Here is a 14,150-nt window from a genome sequence, read left to right on the forward strand (position 1 = left end):
AAATTCGTATTCGACAAATCGCATACAAAATAATATCGTTACAATATATTATGTGTTATCATACCGAGTCTGTGCGGATATTTCAGTAATAACCTTTATGTAACACATCATAACACCGTATAATACGATGATGTACACACGTCACACATCGATACGTTTATTGGTCGTCAATGTCATCATAACCATATTAGGTGTATAAGGTACATGTCCTTTGGGAATATTGATAAATTTATTATATTTTGTTGGAAAAGGTCATAAATAATAATCGTCGCCGCCCAAAGGTAAACCGAAATGACTGCATTTAACAAGCAGTACATACCTCTAAAAGACAATAATTTATTAGAATATCTATATTTAAACTGATCAGATACACTAACTAATAAATAATACGTACCTATCTACTTACAAGTCAAATGTTTTACAACTACACGTTATTTAGGTTATGCTTATTTGTAATAATATAATTAATCAAAAGTTAAATTTGGTGTGCGATAGTCGTTGTTCTGTAGAGGAGTTGATGATTTATTTAGAATGAATCACTAAATGTTATTTTTCGGTTAGTAATCTACGTTTTATTAATATTTCAAATATTGACATTCCATTATATTATTACAGTTTATGCCTAATCAAATAATATTATTTAAGAACATTTAGATGGTTTGCATTATACTAATAAACTGAAACGCTTATTGTTTTATACAATTCCTTAATAGCCTAAAAAAAAAAACATTCAATAAAATGGTTGTGTTTAATTTGAAGTGTTAAACATAATAATTATCAAGTTTTTGTTAATAAAAAATATTAACAATTCAAAAATGTGAAAAAAAAGAATATTTAATGTTCATGAAAACTTGGTCAATATAAATAGTTGCATAATTCGCGTGAATTTTAATCAATTTATAAGATAATATGGCTATGGGAGAGTAGGTCACATTTATTGGATTTATGTAAAATTAACAAAGGTATTTGTATCCATAAATACGCATGCCAATGAAATAGGTGAAAGGTTCAGACTCATTGGTAATAAATTTATAATATTAATTATGTTTTATCTATTAAAACATATACATTGTATAATGATAGCGTCGTATGATATATAGTGGAAATAAATTGTCTGCTATATGAACGACATAGTCTTATGATTTTGAAACAATTGCCCTATATTATTATGTGTCCAATTTATTTATTACAACTAATTAAAACTAATTTTTACATGGAATGATCTCAAAAAAAAGTAATATTTATACATAATAATATAATATCCTTAATATTTTAAAAATGTTGTGACACACCTGTTACGTTATTTTTTATGTGTTCAAAGTATTCTTATTTTAAATACAATTTTTGTTGAATACTTAACTTAAATGTTAATAATATAACATATCTTAAAATTTTATCTAACATCAGACTAGTGATCTTTAAAAAATTATTGCCAATTTTTCTTTTAATAACATAATGGTTTTCATAGTCATATAATATAATTCGTAATAAATTATTATTTTTTTATGGGTTCAAGGAACGTTGCAGAAAAAAGCAAGGTTTCATTAAAATAAAACCGAAAATACTCTGACAAATGTTTAGGGTCATTCTTAAAAGGTTGACTTAAAAAAAAAAAACAATTTCATATTATACGAACAGCTAGTACAAGTTATCCAGAAGTTAAACTTATATTATGTTTCATACATAAATATAATATAAGCATTAAGCATCACTCACTAAATATAAAATAACGGACAATTATGTAAAAAATGTATATGTATATTTTCGGTAAACAACCAAACTGCTGCTATACAAAAAAATGTTCTTGTTTCCAACCGTTTGTAAATTGTTAATTTTATAATGGTAAAAATAAGAAATAATTTAAAACTTCAAAAGTATATAATTTCTAAAAAACATCAATGGACTTTTATAATGTATAAATAAGAAATAATTTAAAACTTCAAAAGTGTAAATAATTTCTAAAAACATCAATGGACAACAATCTAATTTTCAGACAAAAAGTCGAAGACCCCAATAAAGCAATAAGAGAGTTTATTTTGAAGGAAATAGCAATAAGTTAATTATAATCCTATTCACCTTTCTCTCGTTTAAATACAAAACTATTTTAAAATTCGTTTTTCTAAATTAGATTGTACTTATTCTCATCAAAAGAAAAATTAAAAGTGATTTGTTTTTAAATTTAGTAAACTTTTAAGTCAACTTAATTAAATTTAAATAACGGTAATTTCTTTGACTTTTATTTGTAAAATTAAAATATATTTATTTTTTAAGAAATTATAAAACATTAGGTTTTAAATGAAAATTAAACTAACATTAGGTAATTTTATTTATTTTAATTTTTTTAATATTATTTTTTCTTTAAAGTTAATATTATAATGATTTTTTATCTAAGTAAAGATATACAAAATTATATTTTATAAAATATATAATTTAGTATATAAATATTTTTTATTTGATTTTTTTACATTGAATAGACCCCAGTAAAAGTGAGGATTCCATTTCGTGACATGATTTATTATTGGGATTTAATTAATTGATTTAAATTAAATTATTCTAGATTTCTTTTTAATTTCCGAGTAAAGTGGTATTTGTATTGAGATCACCATGGTATGTAATAATGTCATGTTGTTAATTTTCCAGTTAAAAATATCGAAAATCTATAGCTATAATATGTTTTTTCAAATGTTTACGACATTCGAAATTCATTAGACAATAATTTTTAATGGACATATTTGGATGAAAATACTTATTTCAACGACAAATAATGATATGTTAATTAATTTGTTATAGATTTAAAAACATTGGGAATGATATAATATCATTGAATTCAAATTTAATACACCTAAATAGTACAAAAAAGCCAATCGACAATTTCCTTGAAATCCTATTACCTCACCCGCTCTAAATATTATTGTTTATCTATTATTTTTATTTCTCAAAAAAGTCTCTAGCTGATGTCATGTTAATAGGTTCTTATTAATAAAACTAATTATGTAACTTATTGTTAGCATAGATTGTGTAATATACTTAATCACGTATAATATTAGAATAATACTAATAATGGTGAAATAAATACAATCAATTATTATCAAATATTGTTTTTATTTATATAGTTGTTAGTTAGTACATGATATATATATCACTCTGCCCATCCTATATATTATTTGTTAAACCTTGCAAATTGCATAAGCATTATGAGAAAACGAAAATATATCGTATAAAAAAAAAATAATTAATCATGTGATTCAGCATACCAACCGCTTTAATCATGAGCATACCATCGGTCTGCCAATCTTCCGGAAGATAACCGTTTAATTTCATTAACATACCCAAGTTCGACGGTTTGCAGCGAAGTTAGCACGAAATCGTATCGGATGTCATCGATAAATAATTTAGTTATATATTATACGAGCATGGACTGCCTCCGTACACTGAATTCAAGTGATCCACCATCTGATTTGTTTGCATCAAGATCACGGATCTGGTTTATTTACAATCACGAATATACGAGTCGCGTATACACAACTCTAGCCACAGCAGTGATGACAGTTCGTCGCAATATTTAGTATAACACTGCAATCAGCGCAATCTCTCGATTCGATAACTAACTAACTACGGCCATAGTACGAGTACATTCTCCTTCGTACAATCGTACAAATTCCGATAACATCATCGTTATTGTCTAATAATATTATCGTCGGTAACGACAGCAATGGCTGAGCCGTCGATGTCGTTGCCCATGATGCTCAAGAATCGGGTATTGTTCATTTAATATAGCAAATCATCGCAAGTATTCGATATATATATATATATATAAGCTCTTAACTGATATCTTATGAATCTCGTCGAGCTTAACTACAATCGTAAGATAATACTGAACTCTCCACCAACACCTCCACTACGGGGGTGGAATCATATGTTTAATAACTTTTGCTTGTGAACATTTAGCTCATAACTCGTTCTATCAATTAATGCCGACACTGTTAATTGCATCGTTTATCGATTAGTGGAATTAGATATTTCACGGGCAAATAAATAAACTCATATATTCGCATATAATCAATATATATCTTACTTGCAATCAACACCAAGTACTTGCCATAAACTCCGAGTACTTGCAATCAACAACAAGTACTTGCCATCAACGCCAAGTACGAGCAATCAGCACCAAGTACGAACCAAGTAAAATACTTTTTTACTAGGACTTTTACGTTTTACAATTTAAGGTCCATACATGTTTTTACTAAGTATCATATTTATTTAGTTAGGTCGAAAAAGTAACAAAACTAACCTTGTTGGCTATGTTTAAAACTCCCAGGGGCATTAGTTGGTACTAGTACCACATACTTGGTATTAGTTGCAAGTACATGGTACTAGTTACAAATTATTTATGTTATTAGTTTATTATGTTATCTATAAGTGTAAATTAAATGTTAATGTAATATAATATAATATAATATATATATATATATATATCGTAATTGTATTTATATTACACCACGCGATACACTATTTTTTCGTAATTATTTTATTCTATTAAACTAGGTATTTCATTTCATTTTTTAAAATATTTGTAAAAATAATATAATAATATTAGCGTTATGTATTTTATAATATGTATGTAAGATAGTATATAAAGTACCTTTTTAATTTTTTAATATTATTCTATGTTATTTATTAGGATCCAATTATTATACTGGACATGTATTTATATTTAATTTTTTTTTTAAAGTAAGATAATGTAATATGTAAATAATATAATATTACATATTATAATATGTAAATTTTTGATAGTAAGTTAATACTTAAACGTTTTTTAATTTAACAAGTTTTGATCATAATTCTTTTTATATTTTTTATTAGATATTGTATTTTATATTGATTATTTACAGAATAATGACAATTTATTATTTTAATAATTAAACCAAACATTAAAAATAATTTATTTATCAAGATATTATAATTATGTAGACGTTTTTATAATAGATAAATTCTACATCGGTATATTATAATAACAATCATTAGCAACATAAAAGAAATATTGATATCCCACTCACAATATGATTTGATACTACTAAGCTATAGACGATCTGATGATATTATATTTACTACTAATAACAAATCAAGCATTGTTTTCTTTCATTAAAAAAAAAAAATGAAAAACATATTTTCAATAATGAGTATTAAATTCCAAATTCCGTAAATTGCAGATTTCTACGAATCAAGACAAGTGATGATTTTTTTTTCATTTAAACTTTGTATTACAATTAGTTTCGACAATTTTATATTAGAGAAAAACATAAAAGGAACAATATTAAATAGAAGTTATTTACAAAATGAAAAAGATGAATGTAAAACTAAATTAAAAAACCTGTACGATAAAAAAAAATATAACATTAAGATATTCTTTTATTGGTTTTAAATGATATTTTTGGTAAGAAAATTTAAAGGAATAAAAATGAAGTAGAATTTGGTCAATGGTCAAAACACATACGTGACGGGAGGACGATACTATGTTTTTTAAGAGAGATAAATTTTGTGAAACCAGGGTAGTAAATGGGCTAGAGATATGTTTCTTTATCAGGTATTCCAGCGTTTAAGCCATAGGTTGATAGATCGGATGTGTACATTTTAAAGTTGGGGATAAAGTCATACCACGGAACTGTTGAATTCTGAGAGCATCTGAGGGATACCGGAGATTTTACCGACTTTTCGTCGAAGTTATTTCAAGCCAAATTGCTATTTATTTTTGTACTCGATGAACATTTTTTCATAAGAATCGTATAATATTTTTATCGTCTTGTAATATTGATAGTAAGCCATTTGTTAAAGGGAAAAATGATTTATAGATTTTTTAATTGACATTAAAATTTCTTTTATAACAAAAAATTTTAAGCATAGCATTATTCGGCACAAGTATTATTTTTAAAGCAAAATCAGTTTCCAGCACCTATCTTTGTATCATGTCCGGTTATTTAGTTACACAATACAATGCTTTACAAGGCGCGCCATATAGGCAATATCGGTACATTAATTTGTATTACGTATATTTTGATGATTTTTCACAACACATTCAATAAAATTGACTTTTATAGTTTTACTAACTGTCCCCGTGCATTTCGTCGCTTGTAAAAAATGCACCCGTGTTAAGTTTGGTTGCCCATATGTGTTGCTATCAATGCTAACATTTGGCGTAAGGATAAAAACTATTGTTGGTATTCTGATTAGATGAATAGATGATATCTTTGACACAGTGACGTATCAATTTTACATAACTGTCCCCGCATAGAGTTGTATTTTATCAATCGATTAACCGATTATGTATCATTCGTTAAAAATAATCTATTATTCGAATAATCGATTAAATGATCGCATATCACTAAACATAATAAAGAGGTAATACGAGTATATTGAGGTCATTAACCGGGATAAAAACTATCCTATCTTATGATGGAGATAAAATTACACGCGTTGATCGAAATCGGTTGAGTAATTTTTCGGAATACATCGAAAACATGTATGTGTATTTTTATATCTAAAGGTATACAATTTATACAATTTACACGTTTATTCTAATTAGAAGATAACTCAGAGGTTTTTTGACTTAGGCAAATTCTATTGCGATAGAAACCTCCTCCGTAGTATACTATTTCGTTAAAAACAAAAAAAAAATCAAGAAGATCTGTTAAGTGGTTTACCCTGTACATAAAGATTTTCATTTCACATTTATATATATATATAGTTAGATTATTTAATAAATTTTGATTTTTTTATGTATGTTTATATATATTATATAATGATAATAAATATGTTAAGTGCAATTTTTTTAGGATGCAGATTTGTATAACCTACAAATAAACTTATTTAAAAGTCCACTGTGATTTTTTTTTTTTTTATTGAGTTCAGAAATAATTATTGTGCTATAATGAAATAGTATAGCCATATTAGCAGTTAGTATATTACTAAGATGTATAATGATATTATGTAAAACAATTATATTTAACCCGTAATATTCAAAATATTCAATTTTTTTTTTTTATGTTTGTTAATCATTATTTATTAAAATAATAAACTGTTTAGGTACCTAATTATCACACAATAAGTCATTAGTATTACAAATTGATTTAAATGTATTAAACTATGAAATTATTAATACTTTGAAGTTAATTATTAATGCATTTTTCTATGTATTAGTGCTGTTAATGAAAAATTGTATTGATTCATTTGTTTGCTATTAAACTGTTATTATAAATGGTTTTTATGCATTTTTTTCTATGACAGCGAATTTATATTTTTACTATACATATCATTATATACATTTTAAGTTTAATTTTATTTTTTTATCAATTTCGAATTCTAAAATATTTATAAGTCCCTCACAACTCCTATCTTGTCACATCTTAAATCTTTATCAGTCTAACAAGAAACTCCCACGTACACTACTTGTTCTGCTTCGGGCTTGGGTATTAGATTTCCAATCTGAAGTATAATATTATCATGTAAGCGTGAAAAGAAAAATAGATTTTAAAAATACCTAATAATCATTCTCCGTGAGATAATCCGGTCTGCCTTTACACCATTGGTCGTCGCTGTGATTTCTATTGTCGATGTTTTTCCGTCGTTTTTCTCATTCATACACGATGAAATATCCAGACGGTTAAAGCAGTAGTTCGTTCACCTATAATAATATACGAACTGTTTAATAATAATAAATAACGGACTTATAAGTCGTAATTTTTTACCACTCACTTGCAAAGTTGCAACTAAATATCATAATATACTGGCACAAATACGTTTCTTATTGCGTGGCCACCACAGGAGTATTGCTGCTTAATTGCATGTACATTATAAATCAAATGTAGTGCTTAATTTCAAGGTATTTCATATTAAGGGTAGTTCTCTATTTTGAATTGTATTTATATATGTATTTATTCTCTAATATTAGTTCTTACTGGGTCCTTTTTTAGTTTAATAATAAGTTAGCTAAGTATTTTAATGTTATGGTATATAATGACCAAAAATGTCCTACCCATATTTAAACCCTATGGAGTCGCAATAATGGTAAGATAAATTTCAACAAAATGCCGCAAACACTCAAAGGAACTCGGAGAAACTGAAATACTCAACACCTTAAATGAAACACTAGACCCTGAAACTAATTTAAATCTATTATTTTTCCTTAAAAAAAAACTAAACTTATTAATGTTATATAAAAATAGGTTAAAAAAAATATTGTATATAGCCATTAACCATTGCAATTGAAATGTATTATGATCAACAAAAAAATAATAATAATTTTTTGTTTAATGAATGCTCAACGCCTTGTATATTCTATTTAAGTCTAAAAATGAATACAATTATACGTTTACATTTGAAAATATTTAGCCAAAAAAACATAAAACTTTTATAAAAAAATAAAAAAAAATGTTTAGCATAAAACTTTTATAATTGTTTTAAATGCTAAAAATAACTTATGACCATGAGTAGAATGTATACGTATGTTAACAGTCCATTATCATTTTTCACCGTGGTAATCGTCCGAGTCCAAGCGAGGGTAAAGTCCCATCAAAGGCCATCAATTTTACCGTATGCAATTTACAGGGATATTACATAGACTTTAATCGTACATTTCACACTCGCACAAAATTATAAGATATGTTTGCCACACTTAAACACTTTGATAATTATTATTATTTAAATTTTTTTTTAGGCAAGGAAAAATAAAAATTGAATAAAATATATACTTTTTATTGATATTTACTTTCAAAATATACATATTTTACAATACGATAATTAATCGATAAGCAATAAGTAGTTGTTACACTTGTGAGATATTCTGATGCTTCAATTTTAAATTGGACATCTACTGACGAAGCTGTGGCTGGATCATTATCCGTATATCACAAAGTACACGTATGATAATGTGTGTAAGGTAAATAATTTTGCATGATCGTGAAAGTCATCCACTCCCTGTAAATCACACGAGGTAAAACTGATGACATTTCTCGCTTACACTTTGACGTAAGTCACAGTAAAAATTGAAAATGGACTGCGAACACAAACACATTGGTACTATTAGCATAACTACAAATTATATTAAATCGTTTCAAATTACATTTTATCTTGAATACTTTTTGAATCATAACTATATACTGAATATATTATCATGAAAAATTACCATATTTTATTATTAATGAGTATTCATTTATTTATTTCATATAGTATGTAACAGCGTAACACAGTAACAACCAATATGTCTATGGACATAATAAGAAGAGAGAAATTAGGTAATCATCACTCTCCTGTACAATAGATCGAATGAATCTCGTCATTGAGAAATAAATTACTGTTAAGTCTATTATATTTATTATGCTTAATTTAAATTTGAATCATTGTATATGAAAAACTATTCTGTTAATCAATAAGTATATATTGTGATATATTTATGACTATTCCTATGAAAGTTATATAACTATTGTCAATGCTGTTGGTTGAATTACATTTTGCCAAAAACATTACAATTGAAAATGTAATTTTGTGTATAAAATATAATAACATACGTTAAAAGTTTCAAATATTTACAAATAATATTTTTAAATAACAGCAAAATAACTAAGTACCTAAAATTGTAGTTTTTTGTTTAAATATTATCTAATTTCATACAAATTTGAACATAAAATATGTTAACAGATAAAAAAATTTGTAAATTTATATTATTATTTATATAATTTAAAACATTTCAACTACGAAATTAAAATATATACCTACATTTTTATTATTATGATAATTTATTTTTATTCATAAATAAAAATCAAGTCTTTATGGACCTTTAATATTTTTTTTAAAAAAATTATAAAAAACTTATTACATATTTTATTATATATTTTCATGCATTTTGGCTCAACGAAAATTATCTTATTTTAATTTATAGAGAAAAATCTAAAAAAAAATTAAAATTCCAATGCTTGCAAAAACACTTAAAATATTTAAAAAATTGTATCATGTATTGAAAATTAGCATAATATCATAAAAATTTGGTGAAAATTTCAAATGTCTACGGTTAATCTTTTTAACAAAACAAGATATTAAAAACGGTAATGGAGAATTTATTATTAAACAGTATTAAAAACGTAAACACTTTAACTTCAAACGTTCATATAGAAGTAATGACACAACAACTGATCACTTATATTAACTTTTCAAAATTAAATAAATTAATGTAAGTAAAATACATTTAAAAATATAAATAAATAAATGTAAACTTAAGTAATTTAATATATTTCAATATTTGTGATTTAAAAATAGATAGCTATCGTTTCCGTGACTAGATAAATAATAATAATAAAGATTAACACGTCTTATAAAAAAACTATATATAAACACGTATTTTTATGATTATTAAACGAACAGCTTAAGAAAGAATCTTGTATTTAATTTTTAAACTTTTCGACCCAATGAAAAATACTCTTAAGTTATTACGAATATGATTTTCGTTCTAGGACATCATACACTTCTTATTATGGTTATCAAGGTATAAGTTCTCAAGTTTATTCTGGTAAACAAATTATGTTTGTACAACTTTTGAGGCCAGCGGAAAAATGTATTACTTATAAAAGTAATAAGCGAATATGATTTACAGAATAATTTGTAACTATTGCGCTATCATCGCAGATACATACTTGTTTATGGTTCATAATAATACAGTAGTAGTTATTATATTGTAATCTAAATATGTACATATTCTAACTTTAATAAATAATTATTTATGACCTTGACCATTATTTCAGATCATAACTAAATGTTTAGATATAGGTAGGATACCTTATGTTTTGAATGTATAACACTGACCTTCACACAATACTTTGATTGTCAACGTTTATAATGATGATATAATATGTGGTTATTAGACGCTAATCAGATTCAAGTTTGAAGTTGGTTTTAAAGTAATTTTACTAAGGTGTCAAAATACATTATTTATATGTATTATATATCGAAAATTAAAATATTCAACATGCAAGAAAAATGATAATTAACATACCAATAAGTCATATAAAATTTAATTCAAGATGATCAATTATAACAGTTATGCAGTGATGAAAATACCTTGTATATTTTTTAATATTTATGTATTAAATACATTTTTTTTTTAAATTTAATAAAAATATTTTATATTTATCAAAATAAACCTGGTAGTTTATACCTACGTTTTAGACAATATTTATCTAGGCTAATTTTAAGTTGATACAGAACAAAATGTTTAAATTATATTTTCACTATTTTTTTCAGTCGTTTTTTTTAAATTGTTTATCTTTTGAAATAGATTATTCATACAGGGTCTGGTAAAAAAACTTCCCATATTTCAAGAGGCAGTTGCAAATAAACAAACAAAGAAATAGAAAAAATTCATATATTTTTTACTAATAAATTTTATGCTATTTTTAATTATTTATTTTAAACATTATATCGGTTAAGTGGTGTTCTCCATTGTTAACACATTCACAAAGCCTTTCTAGATAGTTTTCCATAACTCTTCGTGTCATTGCTGATGTAATAGAGCAAATGCCTGGTTATCGGCTCCTTAAGTGCTTATAGGGATGCGGGGCGATGATTGTACACTGTGCCTTTAAATATCCACAAAGAACGTAATCACTGGGTGATCACGTTAAAAATTTAAATTTAGAAAATTTTTTTTAAAATCACGTTTTATTTTCGTTATTTTTTGTTGGTTTTTATTTTGTTATTTTTTTTTAGTATTTTGTTCCTCGCCATTAAATCTACTAAAAATAAAACGTTTACCACTATCCATCGATACCCTCTCCACTGTTGTACCGCCACCACAACTCACACAGCGCTATTTCTAAATAAGGAAGGTTTTTTCCCGTACCCTGTATTTTAATTCATATTCCGAAACAAAATATTAATTGAAGTATTAAATTCTATAAAAATCGAATTTCAGACGAGTAGTTATAAATATAAAATGTTTAAAGTAAGTGATGAGTGGAGTAATGTACCAATATTGTGTGGTGTATCCTTGTTGAACATCACTCTACTCATTTAAACATTAAAAACTTATAACTTCTAAATAAATTGTCCATCAAAAATTAAAATTGTATACATCGAAAAAAAAAATATTTTTCTCTAGCGTAAGGAATTAAAAATGCAATATTTCATTAAAAAAGTAAAATAGTTATATATTGATAAAAATATCAAAACATAGTTTTTTTAGAAAAATTATATTTTTAACAAATAAATATATTATTTTAAAAAAAATTAAGATTTTATTAAAATAATAAGTGTTACGTTAGGTATCTTCAAGTATAAATATATAAATATTTTTAACAGTTTTTTTTCTGCTCCGGTTATATATTAAGTTTTTTGTAATTTAATATTCTTAAAGTCGATTGTTAAAGGTCGTATTATGTTAATTTACACAATTCCGGTATAAAAAAAACTAAATATAGTACAGGTTTTGTGATAGTTTTACTGTTATGTAATTGTTTTCTTATTGTTATTAAAAATTTATAAAATTAGTATAAATTATATACCAACTTTTTAAGATTAAAAGAAATACATTTAACTAAATTTGTATATTAGAAAAAAGAATATTTTAGCTATATTTAAATTTTAAATTTTTATTAGGAAATTTTATTTTATATTTTCAACAAATTCATGTAAAAATATGTTAATATTGTTATTAACTTCAAAACCTTAATTTTATATTATTAATAATAAATTATTCTATATACATCAGACTTAACAATAATTGTCAATTAATCTCTGGTTACGTTAATGTAGTTAGTAATAAAAACAAAATTATTAATTTTATGTAATGTTTACTAAATCCAATATATCTAATATATTTACCATGGTTATAACTAATTATAAGTATTAAATTATTTTGTTTCCATTTTAATCAGCTATTTTATAATTAATTAAGTTTTGTTTTACAATGATGGCATACGTGTTTTCTACTATAAGTTGACGTTTTTTTTGCTATTTGATTTCTAAAATCATTTGTTTAATAAATTTTAATGACATGTGTATTTTTTTCAACATTTATTACAATTATATTTGTTTTTTATACATTTTCAAAATAAAAATTATTAATACCATTTTTTGAGAACATATTGTATGTATATATTTTGTGTTGTTATACAGAGTGTCCCGTAAGGATTTACCCATTGCGATATTTTCTAATATAATAGAGATATCATAATTCTGTTTTTTTAATAAGATTCATAATAACTACAAATATTTCGTGTTTTATTTAATTTAATTATTTTGGTAAAAATAATAAGTATTTAAAAAAAAATTAAAGATATCTATTTTGTAGAGTTCGTTTTTTTGAAAATATTGACTTTTCAAAATTTTAATTTAATTTATCTTTTGATATTTAATATTTTTTTTTGAACATTGCGAGCCACAGTGCAAGCGTTAGACGTCCGTACGAGCGCGTGGGCCACATGTTTATAAATAATATATTAATACTATCGTATTAAATAATTCACAGTTTTTTTAAAATCATGAGATAAATGAAATTAAAATGTTGAAACGTCAATATTTTCAGAAAAACTAACTCTACAAAATGGCTATTTTTAATCTATTTGAAAATAATTAAATAAAAAAATATATTTTTTAACTTTTTTACCAAAACATTAAAATAAATTAAAACATGAAATATTTTAGTTCTTGTCTCTGTGAACTTAATAAAAAAAAAAAAAAAACAGAATTATGATATATCCATTATTTCAAGAGGTATCGCAATGCGTAAATCCTCACGGGGCATTGTATATGAATGTCTTATATCTGATATGGAGAATTGCCAAATTCCATCATTATAATTATAACTTAAAAATAAAATTATCAAAATATATTTGTTTAAAAATAATTTTTGCATAGCAGCAATGTACCATACCTAATATTATTATGTATGCATTTATGAATTTACGTTATAATATATACGATAACACGTGAATCAATTTTTCACTAATGGATAATATATTCTTAAGCTTATTTGAATTTATAGTTTTAGATATAACTATACATGCAAGGTTACTTGTATTATTGTTTTCATTATAACATATTCAATTAATTATTGTAAATTTAACTTGCCTTTTAATTATTATTGTATTGTGAATAATTCGAATATA

Source organism: Rhopalosiphum padi, chromosome 2 (genome assembly GCF_020882245.1).
Source record: "Rhopalosiphum padi isolate XX-2018 chromosome 2, ASM2088224v1, whole genome shotgun sequence".
Lineage (NCBI taxonomy): Eukaryota > Metazoa > Arthropoda > Insecta > Hemiptera > Aphididae > Rhopalosiphum > Rhopalosiphum padi.